The sequence below is a fragment of the Schistocerca americana genome, chromosome 5, assembly GCF_021461395.2.
Source record: "Schistocerca americana isolate TAMUIC-IGC-003095 chromosome 5, iqSchAmer2.1, whole genome shotgun sequence".
In the NCBI taxonomy this organism is placed as follows: Eukaryota; Metazoa; Arthropoda; class Insecta; order Orthoptera; family Acrididae; genus Schistocerca; species Schistocerca americana.
Window position 1 is genome coordinate 222,522,205 of NC_060123.1, and position 13,475 is coordinate 222,535,679.

A 13,475-nucleotide genomic window follows, 5' to 3' on the forward strand; every position below is an offset into this window, starting at 1 on the left:
GCAGTAGCTCGAGTAACCAAGATTTTTGTGAGGTAAGTGATTTGTGAAACGTATAGGTTAATGTTAGTCAGGGCCATTCTTTTGTATGGATTTTTGAAAGTCAGATTGCGTTGCGCTAAAAATATTGTGTGTCAAGATTAGCACAGTCTCGTGTATAATTATTCAAAGGGGACGTTTCAATGGATTCAACAGGTGAGAAGAAAGAGATGGTTCTATCTGACGAGGCTCAGATCATAATGGTAGCAGTCAGCATAATGATGAACACGAAGGAGACAATGATAGGAACGAAGTGAGAGATTTCGAGAGAGAATGCTGGGAGGGAAAACTGGAGGGAATTCGTGTGAAGTCCAAACATGAACTGACATACCTGATGGACTGATAGCAATAAAACAGAGGGTGAGGGATGACTTTGAAAATGCAAGAGAAGCCCTTCTTGATGAAACAGAGACCAAAAGTAAAGAGAATCACCAACATTTAGTAAGTGTAAAGATTAATGGCATTGAGGCAGTAGCGGTCATTGTCACATGTCGTGAATGTATACTATCGCAGAAGGAGTTTTTGAGCAGATAGCAAGAAAACAAGTAACAGTAATACTGGTGAAGGATGTTAAGGTCATAGGTGATACGAGGGAAATTGGAATGTGTTGTTGGAAGTGACAGTTCACGAAACAATGTTGGGGATTAGTGCCCTGGTGTTACCAGATTTTTGTATTGGTTTTATCATAGGAACATATCTTTTGGTAAATCACGTGGCTATGATAGATTTTATAGATTCTGAAAAGGGCAATACGACCATGGCAGCAAATACTACGAAGAATGAGGCGAGCAGAGCCCTTGTGAAAATGCACAGGGTTATGGTTTTCAATGGGGAACCAGTAAAAATTAGGTTACGTCGCAAAAGGAAAAGAACAATGCTGGAACAGAATTGTCAGGTGAACAAATAAAGCCAAAAGTAGATGATTGTAATAAACCAAACTAGAAAAGAACAGTTAGAAACTTTAATCCAGAAAAACAAATACGTATTCAAAAACAAACCAGATTTAATTAAACCTGAGCCTTTCGAATTCAAAGTCAAAACGACAACTATTTCAATTAAAATTCCATCCAGTACCTTTAGCAAATGAGATGCTATAGGAAGAATATTCAGAGAATGCTGGACTTGTAAATCATTGAAAGATCGACAAACCAATAACACAATCCATTGGTGTACGTTACAAAATAGCTATTGTTCACTAATAGACGTCAGATGTATACAAAAGTTAACAAAATCTAAGGATGTCAGGCTAGAAGCTCTTGAAGAGTTACAACAAAACTTTTAAGGTGCTAGTATATTATCCTGTCTTGACAGTCATATTAAAGGCTCCTGGCAAGTTCACTGTCAGAATATGGTAAGCGATACACACCATTTTTATAGAGGTAGTTGCTACCACTTCAGGGTACTGCCTTTTGGAATAAATGTATCAATGTCTGAGTTCATGAGAGTGATGGATTCCCTATTGGGAACAAGCTGTTGACGAAGACTACAGTTTGTGTTGAGAATATTTTAATTGGTGCCAGTGATTGGCAAGAGCATAACGGGATTCTGGCTGAAGTATTATCAGCTTTTCTAAACGTAATATTCACTGTCAATCTGATCAAGTTTAAATTTGGAAAAAGGGAAATACAGTTCCTAGTATATTTAATTTCAGAAAGATGCCTCATTCTAAGTCCATAGAAGTTAAAGGTAAGAAGAGGATTTCCACAACCAACAAACGGGAAGTAATTAAAGTCCTCTCTAGGTCTATGTAGTTCCTGTATAAAATTCGTAAATGGAAAGTTTTGAATACAAATTAGTTGCTTAACTTAACGAAAAAGAACTATCTGTGGGTTTGGATGGAACAGTATCAGAAGAATTTGAAAGAATTAAGAAAGCACAGTTGTTCTAGTCTTCAGTCCAAAGACTGGTTTGATGCAGCTCTCCCTGTAACAGGAATATACTGTTTCCCCTGAAATTCGATAAAGAATTTTGTCTGTCGGCTGACCGCTCAGAGTTTGGTATAGCTAGTCCAGCTACTAGAGAGAAAACATGATAGAAAACAGAACAACTAGCTTCACAAACAGCATGTTGACCAAATGTAAAGGAACTGTACACTTACTGAGAAGGAAGCATTAGCCATTCCAAGAACTTTCCATAAATTTTGATATTGTGTGATGGGTAGGAAAGTCACTGCCTACACTGATCATAAAGTTTTAGCTTTCATTAAGAGCTGTAAACTGACACATGGTAGGCTTAGCAGGTGGGTCACAGCCCTGCAGGAATAACATTTTGATATACAATACTGACCAGGTGAAGATAATGTTACAGCAGATGTATCTCCCCTACCACTGGGGACGAGTAAAGGATATCGAATAGATTCTGTATGAAAAATGTGAAGGATTAATATTATACTGAAGTGGTTGTAAGAAGTATCAGGAAGCAGCAATATCAAAACCCAACATGGACAGTGATCAACAGAAGTTGGGAGGAGAACGAAGAGACCAAGATAAAGGAATTGTATTTAATAGAAAGATGGGTATTACACTGCAGAACTAACATACTATCAGATGACTGGAAACTGAGTGTTCCTGAACACGCAATAGACACATTTATATGATAAATCCTTCTACGATGTAACCAGTTTGGACATAAAAAGTGTGCAGCTAAATTATAGGAAACATCCGTCTTTAATAACATGGTAAAGAGGTCTGAGAGCTCTGACAATGGTCAGAGAACTAAAATACTTGCAGTTAGCAGTAAAGCTGAAACGCATAAACAAGCAGACGCGATGGATGCTGCAGATTTATTTGAGCCTCTCACAGTAGTGGCTTTAAGTATGTTCTAGAGACAGTAGACTGTTTTTAATTCTGGAGAACGTACTATTAAGGAAATGTACTTGATATGCAATAGACACTAAACTCAGCAGAGATTATGTATCCACTGTAGGCAGACCTAAGAAAATACTCAGTGATACTCGGAGGAGATTGTCTATGCTACTACATAAAGACAAGTCAGTGTTTAAAAAATCTCGAAACGTTCTTGACCGACTTACCTCAGATTTTTAATCATACTCTAATAAACATTTGGTGGGACATGGGCTACATATTTTAATATATCTGGTAGATAACTATATATGTAATACATAAATGGGAATGTTGTTATAAAAAATATCGAAAACCTCTTGATTGATTCATTTCAGATTTTTACGTTTGGACAGGCCTGGGCCACACACTTTTTTAAATATTTGTGGTATGAACCTAGAAAAGTTCTTTACTCATTTGTTTTAAATATTTACTCAATGTTCTAACTGATGTGTGGTTCATATATACAGGGTGGTCCATTGATCATGACCGGGCCAAATATCTCGCGAAATAAGTGTTGCAGCCACATGTAGTAAACGTTGCTTCACACAGTGGAGAATGGCAAAACAGAGGCACACCGGCGACCGAAGTGTTTCAAAGTAAGCATGCACAGATAGCCTTGCTGACAGCAGCAGTCTACCAACAAGCTGATGCAAGGACACACTCAGACCGAGCGCCGAGCGAAGCCTGGAGAGTGCTGAGTAAGGGGAGGTGAGGCCAGCACGCTAAGTTACGCTCCAATATACTGCGGAAATAATAACAAAAAGCTACCGCCGAGGGTAAAAAACGTCCTCCTGCCGGATATAAATAGTGGAGTGCAGGCAGCAACAGACAGAAGCCATTAGGAAGCAGTTTGGATCTGAGGACAGACGTGGTCCATGTCTGAATGTTCAGTCTTCGTAGGTGATGATTCCGGAAGTCTGTTCCCGCTCGCAGGGGTCATCCGTTCGCCACCAGGTGTCAACTTCAGCTCTGGAGGTCGGCCCGAGTTCGGTCGGCACCATGGCTGCTAACTACAGCGAGAACTTCCAGCAGGACCGGCCGCAGCGCGGTCTTGGTCACAGGCGCCTCTGGGGACTGACTCCGGACTTCACGGCAACCTGGCCCCATGGAGCGTGGTCCGTCCATGATGGGACCTCGCAGACATCACGACTGACGACATCCCAGCCGCCAGTGCAGCAGGCATCGGCAGCTAACCTCAAGGCGACGCGGCTCCGTAGGCGTGCCCGTACCGGGGCGCCAAGCGGCGACGAGTTCATCTCAACCACAGGGCAACCTGGCTTCAGCGGAGCACTGGTGGCCTGAGGCTCCAAGTGCGATCAGCAGTGCATGTTGCGCGCATTGTTGGAGAGTCTACACAGCAGCAGCCAGGCGGAGGGATCCGCAGGGCTGGGCAGCGACGACGAGGGAAAAATTGTAAAGAAAGTTCAATAAAAAATTGTAAAACTCCACGCCGTCTCAGTCTTTGGCGCAGCCACTGAGTCTGCTGCAAACAAGTGGTGCAGAAGTCGTAACATAAGCGTCAAACGAAAAAACTACAAAGAACTAAACTTGTCTAGCTTGAAGGGGGAAACCAGATGGTGTTATGGTTGGCCCACTAGATGGAGCTGCCATAGCTCAAACAGATATCAACTGCTTATTTTTAAATAGGAACCCCCATTTTGTACTAAATATTCGTGTAGCACATAAATAAATATGAATGTTTTAGTTGGACCACTTTTTTCTCTTTGTGATAGATGGCGCTGTAATAGTCACAAACATATGGCTCACAATTTTAGACGAACAGTTGGAAACAGGTAGGTTTTTTAGATTAAAATACAGAACGTAGATACGATTGAACATTTTATTTTGGTTGCTCCAATGTGATACATGTACCTTTGTGAACTTATCATTTCTGAGAACGCATGCTGTTACAGTTTGATTACCTGTAAATACCACATTAATGCAATAAATGCTCAAAATGATGTCTGTCAACCTCAATGCATTTGGCAATACGTGTAACAACATTCCTCTCAACAGCGAGTAGTTCGCCTTCCGTAATGTTCGCACATACATTGACAATGCGCTGACGCATGTTGTCGGACGTTGTCGGTGGGTCAAGACAGCAAATATCCTTCAACTTTCCCCACAGAAAGAAATCCGGGGACATCATATACGGTGAACGTGCGGCCATGGTATGGTGCTTCGACGACCAATCCACCAGTCATGAAATATGCTATTCAATACCGTTTCAACCGCACGTGAGCTAAGTGCCGGACGTCCATCATGTTGGAAGCACATCGCCATTCTGCCATGCAATGAAACATCTTGTAGTAACATCGGTAGAACATTACGTCGGAAATCAGCATACACTGCACCATTTAGATTGCCATCGATAAAATGGGGGCCAATTGTCCTTCCTCCCGTAATGCCACACCATACAAGTCGCTGATGTTCCATTTGTTGCAGCCATCGTGGATTTTCCGTTGCCCAATAGTGCATATTATGCCACTTTACGTTACCGCTGTTGGTGAATGACGCTTCGTCGCTAAATAGAACGCCTGCAAAAAATCTGTCATCGTCCCGTAATTTCTCTTGTGCCCAGTGGCAAAACTGTACACGACGTTCAAAGTAGTCGCCACGCAATTCCAGGTGCATAGAAATATGGTACGGGTGCAATCGATGTTTATGTAGCATTCTGAAACCGACGTTTTTGAGATTCCCGATTCTCGCGCAATTTGTCTGCTATTGATGTGCGGATTAGCCGCGACAGCAGCTAAAACACCTACTTGGGCAACATCATTTGTTGCAAGTCGTGGCTGACGTTTCACATGTGGCTGAACACCTCCTGTTTTCTTAAATAACATAACTATCCGGCGAACGGTCCGGACACTTGGATGATGTCCAGGATACCGAGCAGCATACATAGCACACGACCGTTGGGCATTATGCTCACAATAGCCATACATCGACACGATATCGACCTTTTCCGCAATTGGTAAACATAACATGGGTAATGTATCACGAAGCAAATACCGTCCGCACTGGCGGAATGTTACGTGATACCGCGTACTTATACGTTTGTGACTATTACAGCGCCATCTATCATAAAGCGAAAAAAGTGGTCCAACTAAAACATTTATATTTCTTTACGTACCACACGAATATATAATAAAAAATGGGGGTTCCTATTTTAAGAAACGCAGTTGATATCCGTTTGCCCTATGGCAGCGCCATCTAGCGGACCAACCATAGCACCATCGGGTTTCCCCCTTCAAGATAGACGAGTTTCGTTCTTTGTAGCTTTTTCGTTTGATGCTTATTTTGTGAGATATTTGGCCCGGTGACTATCAATGGACCCCCTGTATATATATATATATATATATATATATATATATATATATATACAATAACACTGTGTCGTCTGTTCACCATAACAATTCATTAGTAATTACTGTCTAAATATGTTCCCTAAGTTCTAGACTGGATAGTTAACTTCAAAACATTGTTGCATGTTAACAGTTTCTAAGTGTGACAATGCGTATTAGTAATGTAACGTGAAAAAATTTTATAGCAAAGACTAATTTAAAAACCAGATTATCTCTCAATAAATGGTTTTACATGTGAACTGTGGTGCAATACTTTACTCTTCCTAGTACGCAGAGTGTCAACTTCAACGCAATTATTATGTGGTATACGTCGGATTCTGTAAGGTCCATTGTAAATCAGAAAGAATTTGAGACTCAAGTGTTTCTTCTTATGTGACAATGAATGAGCTTTAATGAGAACTTTCTGACCAATACATAATTTCTTTGCATTTGCTTTACTGGGTAGTTTTCTCCTTTTGTCTGCTGCAGAATATATATTTTAATAGCCAAATCAATTATGTCTTTGTGTCGAAGTTTACATATATTCGGAAAAGGTACAAGCTCTCTGATTCTGTTCGGTGGTTCTTCATTCTTCAGTACAAGAATAGGTGGTAAAGTAGTGGAGTCATGAGGCATTTCAAGCAGCACGTTTTGAAATAAGTGTAAATATCTGTCCCAATACTGATGCTTTCTGTGACAATAAAGTCTGCAAAGCTTATTGATTTCTTTCATAATCCGTTCAGACGAGTTACAATGTGGTGAGTACAGTGAAATAAAAACAGGTTTGATTTTATGATTCCGAAGCATGCGTGGCCAAACAGCAGATCTGAATTGCGGGCCGTTATCTGAAATGACTTTAGCAACATGGCCAACTTCATGTAAGAAATTTTTAACAAAGGGTTGGATACAGACCGTCCAGTGGCTTTGCGTAACGGTGTGAAAGAAACAAATTTTGAAGTAAGTTCAACAGCTACTAGAAAGTACGAAAATCGATTCGATGTTCTGACAAGGGGTCCCAAGAGATCAACAGCAGCAAATTCTTTTAATGTAGAAGGAATAATAGGAAACAACGGAGCACGATGTGAGATGGTAGATGGTTTAGCTTTTTGACAAAGTTTACAAGTAGACATGACTCTTCGAATTCTCTTTTCCATACTGTTAAAATAACAAGTCGTCCGAAGAATATGATAACATTTTCTTGGACCAAAATGTGCGTAGCTGAAATGAATGTACCAAATGAGCTTATTAACAAAATCGTCAGGAATGCAAAGTACCCATAGCTTGCCATCAACAGTGCAGCGTTTGAACAGTATATTGTTTCTAACCAGATGATAATGCAGAATCTGTGTATGTGTCTTTTCATGCCATTTACTTTTGATGTCTTTCGAAATCGGATCTTTATCTTGTTCATGAGCAATGTCTTTTAAAGATGTGGTGATGAAGTTTTCAAAGGCGACTTTCTGAATGTAAAGAACACTGAAATTTTTCTCGATGTTGCCTTCTGTGTTACTTTTCTCAAGCCCAGCCGGTGCGCGTGACAGTGCGTCCGCAACAATGTTCTCCTTGCCGGGAATGTAGACTATTGTGAAGTGGAATTCTTGCAGAAACAATGCCCAACGTTTATCCTGTTATGATTTAATTTTGAAGTCATAAGAAACTGTAATGCACGATGATTACTGTATACTTTTACGTGCTTACCAGAAAGAAAGAAACGGAATTTGTTAAATACCCAAACGATAGCTAAAGCTTCTAATTCAGTTATGGAATAATTTTTTTCAGATTTTGTTAGCACTCGGCTAGCAAAAGCAATGGTTTTCTGAACAGTAGTATCATTTTCTATGGCTTCTTGAAATAAATGGGCACCAAGACCGACTTTAGAAGAATCCGTGCTGAGACAGAAATCTTGTGACAGATCTGGATGAGCTAGTATTGGTGCGTTAAGTAGCGCTTCTTTCAAAGAATTGAATTCCAATTGTGCCTGTTCGTCCCAGTTCCAAATAGTACTTTTTCCAGTGAGAGAACAAAGTTTTGGTGCAACTAGAATTTGCATATTCAGAAAACGACGGTAAAAATTTACAAGACCTAGAAAACTGCAGACTTGTTTTTTTTGTGGATGGAACTGGAATGGCTCTGATTACTTCTAACTTTTCAGGATCTGGCTGAATGCCTTCAGAAGAAATAATATGTCCCAAAAACTTCACTTTTGTCCTACCGAATTCAGACTTTTCCAAGTTAACTGTAATTCCAGATTCTGCAAAAATATGTAACATGATGTTGAGGATGCGATTATGTTGTTCCCATGAGGCTTCTGCTATCATCGTCCACATATAAGGTGATGAGACGTTTTAAGAACTCAGGTAATATGGAATTTAGCCCACGAATGAATGCTGCCGAAGAAATGTTCAAACCAAAAGCAAGTTTCCGAAATTGATAACAAACGCCGAAACAAAGAAAAACTGTGTATTTTCTACATTCTGGGTGAAGTTCGATCTGATAAAAGCTGGATCTGAGATCAATGGAAGACAACACTTTTACACCCTTAAAGTTTTGAAGTAGTTCTTCCAACATTTGCGGCCTGTCTGTTTCAAGAATGATGATAGTATTGATTTGTCTCGAATCTAAGACAAGCCTGATCGACCCATTTTTCTTCTCAACAACATGTAATGGATTGTTGTAGGAGCTTACTGCAGGCTCAATAATTCCCTCGTCAAGCATAGGTTATATTTCTGTTCTAACACGGTCCCTATAATGTGCTGGAATTACATATGGTCTAACACAAAATTTAGTATGCTCACGAACACGAAATTGGTATTGAATTCCTTTGATTGTTCCTGTTTTGTGAGTAAAAACTGTGGAATGTGCTTGTAAAATCTCAAAAAGGTCCTGCCTATCAGTGTCATTACAATTCTCAGTTATTTGAATTTTATTCTGAATTAACTCATTAGTATCAAATACGCCGTCGATATCATCCCTGTCAGTACTTGCAGAGTGATCGTTAGTGTCTAGTTCCGTCGAAAATTCCGAACTGTTGGCTAACAGAGAGTAAAGCCGATTAATTTCCTCGTCATAGTTTGAGAGCCACCCTTCAAATTTCAAAGCTATTTACTTGGCTTCTTTCTCTAAACTTATTTCAGCATCGTGCAAGTTTAAGATTGCTTTGTATTCATTCAAAAAGTCTACTCCCAATATAATTTCCGTCGACAATAATGGAACAATATGAAAGTTCACAGAGAAGCTGTGGCTTTGACAAAAGAATACTAAGTTGGTTTGTTGGCGTACATCTACACTTTTTCCAACGATTGCACCTTTTAATTTAATCTTACGTAACGGAAGTGTGGGGCAATCATTCGATTTGTTACATTTGCTAAAGGCTGTTTCACTAATTACTGAAATGGGACTGCCAGAGTCAAGTACTGCCGTAAATTTTACGTCATTTACTACAATGTGAATTACAGGATATGCAATGTTGTTATGTTTTACGTCGTGTTCCTGGACTATGATGTCCCTAATGTCTTCCATTTTTACGTAATTACTAGCCACGGCAGCTACGTCGTCAGCTTCATAAGGAAGTTTTGTGGCTGCCAGCAGTGTGAGTCATTGCCTACTGTCTCTTTGTTGGCGCACATCGTTATTGGGATTAGGAGATCTAACATCTACAAATTCACCTTACCGAGAGGGTCCTGCCCTGTTTGATTCCCTTCAGTTCTGATGAAATTCAGGTCTGTCGTTATGTCGGTAGTTTCCATAGTTTCTTGTTTGTCGGTCATGTGGTGGAGAATTTCTCCCAGAATCGTAACTGCGCGGTGGCCCGTTACGTCTGAAGTTATTCTGTCTCCCTTGATAATAATTATTTTGGTTCCCATATTGTCTGTTTCTCTGATTGTCTCTGTCATCGTCACTAATGCAGAGAGGTGATCTTTCCCTGTAATTATTACTACTCTGCCAAGGGTTGTCATACGGGTGGTGTCTGTTTTGTTCACGATTTGCGTTGTAAGAATAGCCTTGTCGTGTCCATTTATTATTTCTTTCATTGCGGAATTGTGACGGATGTGACCTGTAATTGTTGTTTTCCTGTTTTCGAGTCCCGCGATTGTCAGTGTCAATTCCCAATTCTTGTAACAGTCACTGAAAAGCTTCAATGTCGTCTTTGCAACGTCCTGCCAAAAAAATATGTCGTAAATGTTCAGGTAATTTGATTAAGCAAATGCGGATGAGTTCTGAGGGGCTGTATGGGTTTGACAGGTACTGATTCTTATGCAACATGTCTTCAAAATATTTCACAAGACTGGAAAATTCCGATTGTTCGAAATGTTTCATCATTATGATGCTATGTTTTACTCGGTCTTGTGTAGCTTGAGACCAATATGCTGAGAGGAAGGCATCATAAAATTCTCCTTCACTGTGCCACACATAAATTCTAACCTGTGCTCCAATGACCAGTTGGAAGGAAAACAATGAGAGAATTGATGAAGCTATGCTTGTGGATGAATGTTGTTGCCAGAATTCTTAAATGTTTTGAATTTACGTGTAGTAATGAAGAGCTTATAGTCAAAATCATCATGTCGGCGATTCGCGTATCGGTCATTGTTACTTCTATAGACGATGACAGTAACTTTGTTCTCGAAAGAACAGTTACTGTCGATGACCGTGCAGCTTTTCCCTGTAATAAATGACTAACTGAAAACCTCAGCTGCCGACAGGTGTTGTTGATATACCTCGATGTGGACAGCTGAAAATGTGTGCCCCGACCGGGACTCGAACCCGGGATCTCCTGCTTACATGGCAGACGCTCTATCCATCTGAGCCACCGAGGACACAGATGAATAGAGCGTCTGCCATGTAAGCAGGAGATGCCAGGTTCGAGTCCCAGTCGGGGCACACATTTTCAGCTGCCCACATCGAGGTATATCAACAACACCTGTCGGCAGCTGAGGTTTTCAGTAAGTCATCATTTATTGTTACTTCTTTTCGGCGGTTCCATCTAAAAATTCAGTGCACCTTGCCAATTTCTTTCATAATTTCCGAAATGCCCTGTGTTATTATTTTGTGGTTCTTCCGTATTTCTAGGTCCCTCTTCCCGTATTGGAGCGCGAGTCTCCTCTGAAATATGTAATTCTTGTATTACTTGTGCCAGCTGATCTTGTACTTCCCGGATTTCTCTTTTGTACTGTGTATTGATTTGATTTTCATTTTGTTTGAATTTTCTAATTTGTTCATACTCTTCTGCGTCACTGAAGGCTACGGGTCTTGTGTCATTCAGATCATCGTCTACCTTTGTAGATAAGTTAGTGAACTGATCTGAAAGTTCGGCTACTTTCTCTGATAGTGAACTTATTCCCTCAGTGTGTTATTCTGAACCAAGTTCCAGTGTGTTCATTTGTGTTGAAATCGCATCTACTGTGTACTTTAAGTTTTCCTGAGTTTTTGCAAGTTGCGTAACCGAATCGGTAGATGAAACTGAGTCAATTTTAACTTGTAAGGTGTCGTGATTTTCATGAACAATAGTTTGCAGTTCTTTTATGGCTGCTTCGTGATTCTGCAATGCATTTTCATGACGCGAAAAAATAGGTTGAAAATGCTCACAAATTTGTGTTTTTAAGTCATTTCAGACTTTTTGACATTTCGATTCGATTTTAAGTAACTCAGCAGTTAAACCATACCGTGTTTGTTCAAGCGTTTGTTCCATTGAGTCAGATCTACAATTACTTTTGAAGCTGTTGCTGTGTTTGTCTCTGATTTTGTTCCATTGTTGCGGCTAACTTTTGAAGATTTTGTTCCATTGTGTCTAACTTTTGAAGATTTTGTTCCATTGTGTCTAACTTTAGAAGCTTTTGTCCCATTTGTTGCATTAATTGTAATAACAATGCACTGGTGTCTAGAACATGTTCCGCAGTACTATTCGGCAGTGCATTTGAGGCGGCAATATTCGCATTTCGAAGAGCAGAAAATGTGTTTTGACTTATTTGAGAAAACGGTGAGGACGCAAAACCTGAATCTACAGTATTTGCAAGATTGTGTCCTGTCATTTCGGAATCCTGAGGCGAGCTGTTGCCGACCGATCGATCGATAACGCTTCCCTGTTCACTAATTGTTTCACTGTCTACAGCATTATTTGCCCGCTCCATTTCCCTATGCACAATTACCAAATTACAATGCTGAACATTAGTTAATTCATTACACGGTGGCGCTAACACACTACTCTCGTCTTCACTGTCATTTCTCAGTTTACTTTGGAATGTGCCGTAAAAGTGCTGATGCCCACCTCTTTCATAATTTCTCTGATACTCACAGGACGATCCCGCATCATCACAGCGTTTACTTTGATAATGACCTGGTCATTTCAGCATGCTGATGGTCGACTGGAGCGTGGTTCGCTCTCCACCGATGTACAACTGTCTTTACGCCGGTTGTACCGCCCCTTAATCTGTGTGATGCCCACAGCATCTTCTGAATGGTTTCCACCGGGCTGTGGCCCAGTTTTTGGCGAAGTTTGATGCAGTAGTGCTGCTCCAGTCGTTTCATAATTTCCCTTGCAATAAAAAACGGAAGCGAGTATACACACTACCTCACTCAACTGCTGCTTGCGAGCAGTTGGCGTTGGTGATAGGCAGGAGGAAAAAAATTCACTTATACACACGTAGGTTCATGGCCGGCCCATGTAAGTGTGCTAGATTCAAATCCAACAGGTGATCGCAAAAAAACAGAAAAGAAGGTTTGGATACTTTTCTGACACTACAAAAAAATTCTAGATGTTCTTGACTGATTTAATTTTAACACGATATTCTAATACACACATTCTTTTAAACAACAATGTACAGGTGTTCTATTACAGCCGACTGCGAGAAAGAAAATACTGTGCTGTGAAAATGTGTAGCTTCATTTTGTTTCGTGCCATCGGTTTTAACTATGATATTAGGGCATTTGAACCATTAAACAAATTGTTTCTCTCATATGTATATTCTTTATCGTTATCTATAGTTTTAAACAAAAGTTGTATATGGAGCTACGTGCAGTTTTGTTTCCTTCCTCGCAGACGGTTTTAACAGAAAACGGGAAGGCCTTATTTTTTCTTATTGGCTTGAAACAGGAATACTACAACGGAATTTGAATTGTCTCTACTTTATAATAGTATCTGTTTGGAGATTAAGTTTATGCAAATTATTGTCATTGAAGCTACTATAATCACAGATCCAACAGTTCTAGGGATCTCTCATACCCCAATATTAATGAGCCCAATAAATTTACTATTTCT

The 13,475-nt window shown here is 40.1% G+C and overlaps 1 non-coding gene across 1 annotated transcript; it reads right to left on the reverse strand.

Moving 5' to 3' along the window:
* Window positions 1-10,963: 10,963 nt before the first annotated feature.
* On the reverse strand, window positions 10,964-11,037 carry Trnat-ugu. Its single transcript has one exon. It is a non-coding gene; the product is annotated as a tRNA-Thr (tRNA).
* Between the last annotated feature and the right edge of the window lie 2,438 nt (window positions 11,038-13,475).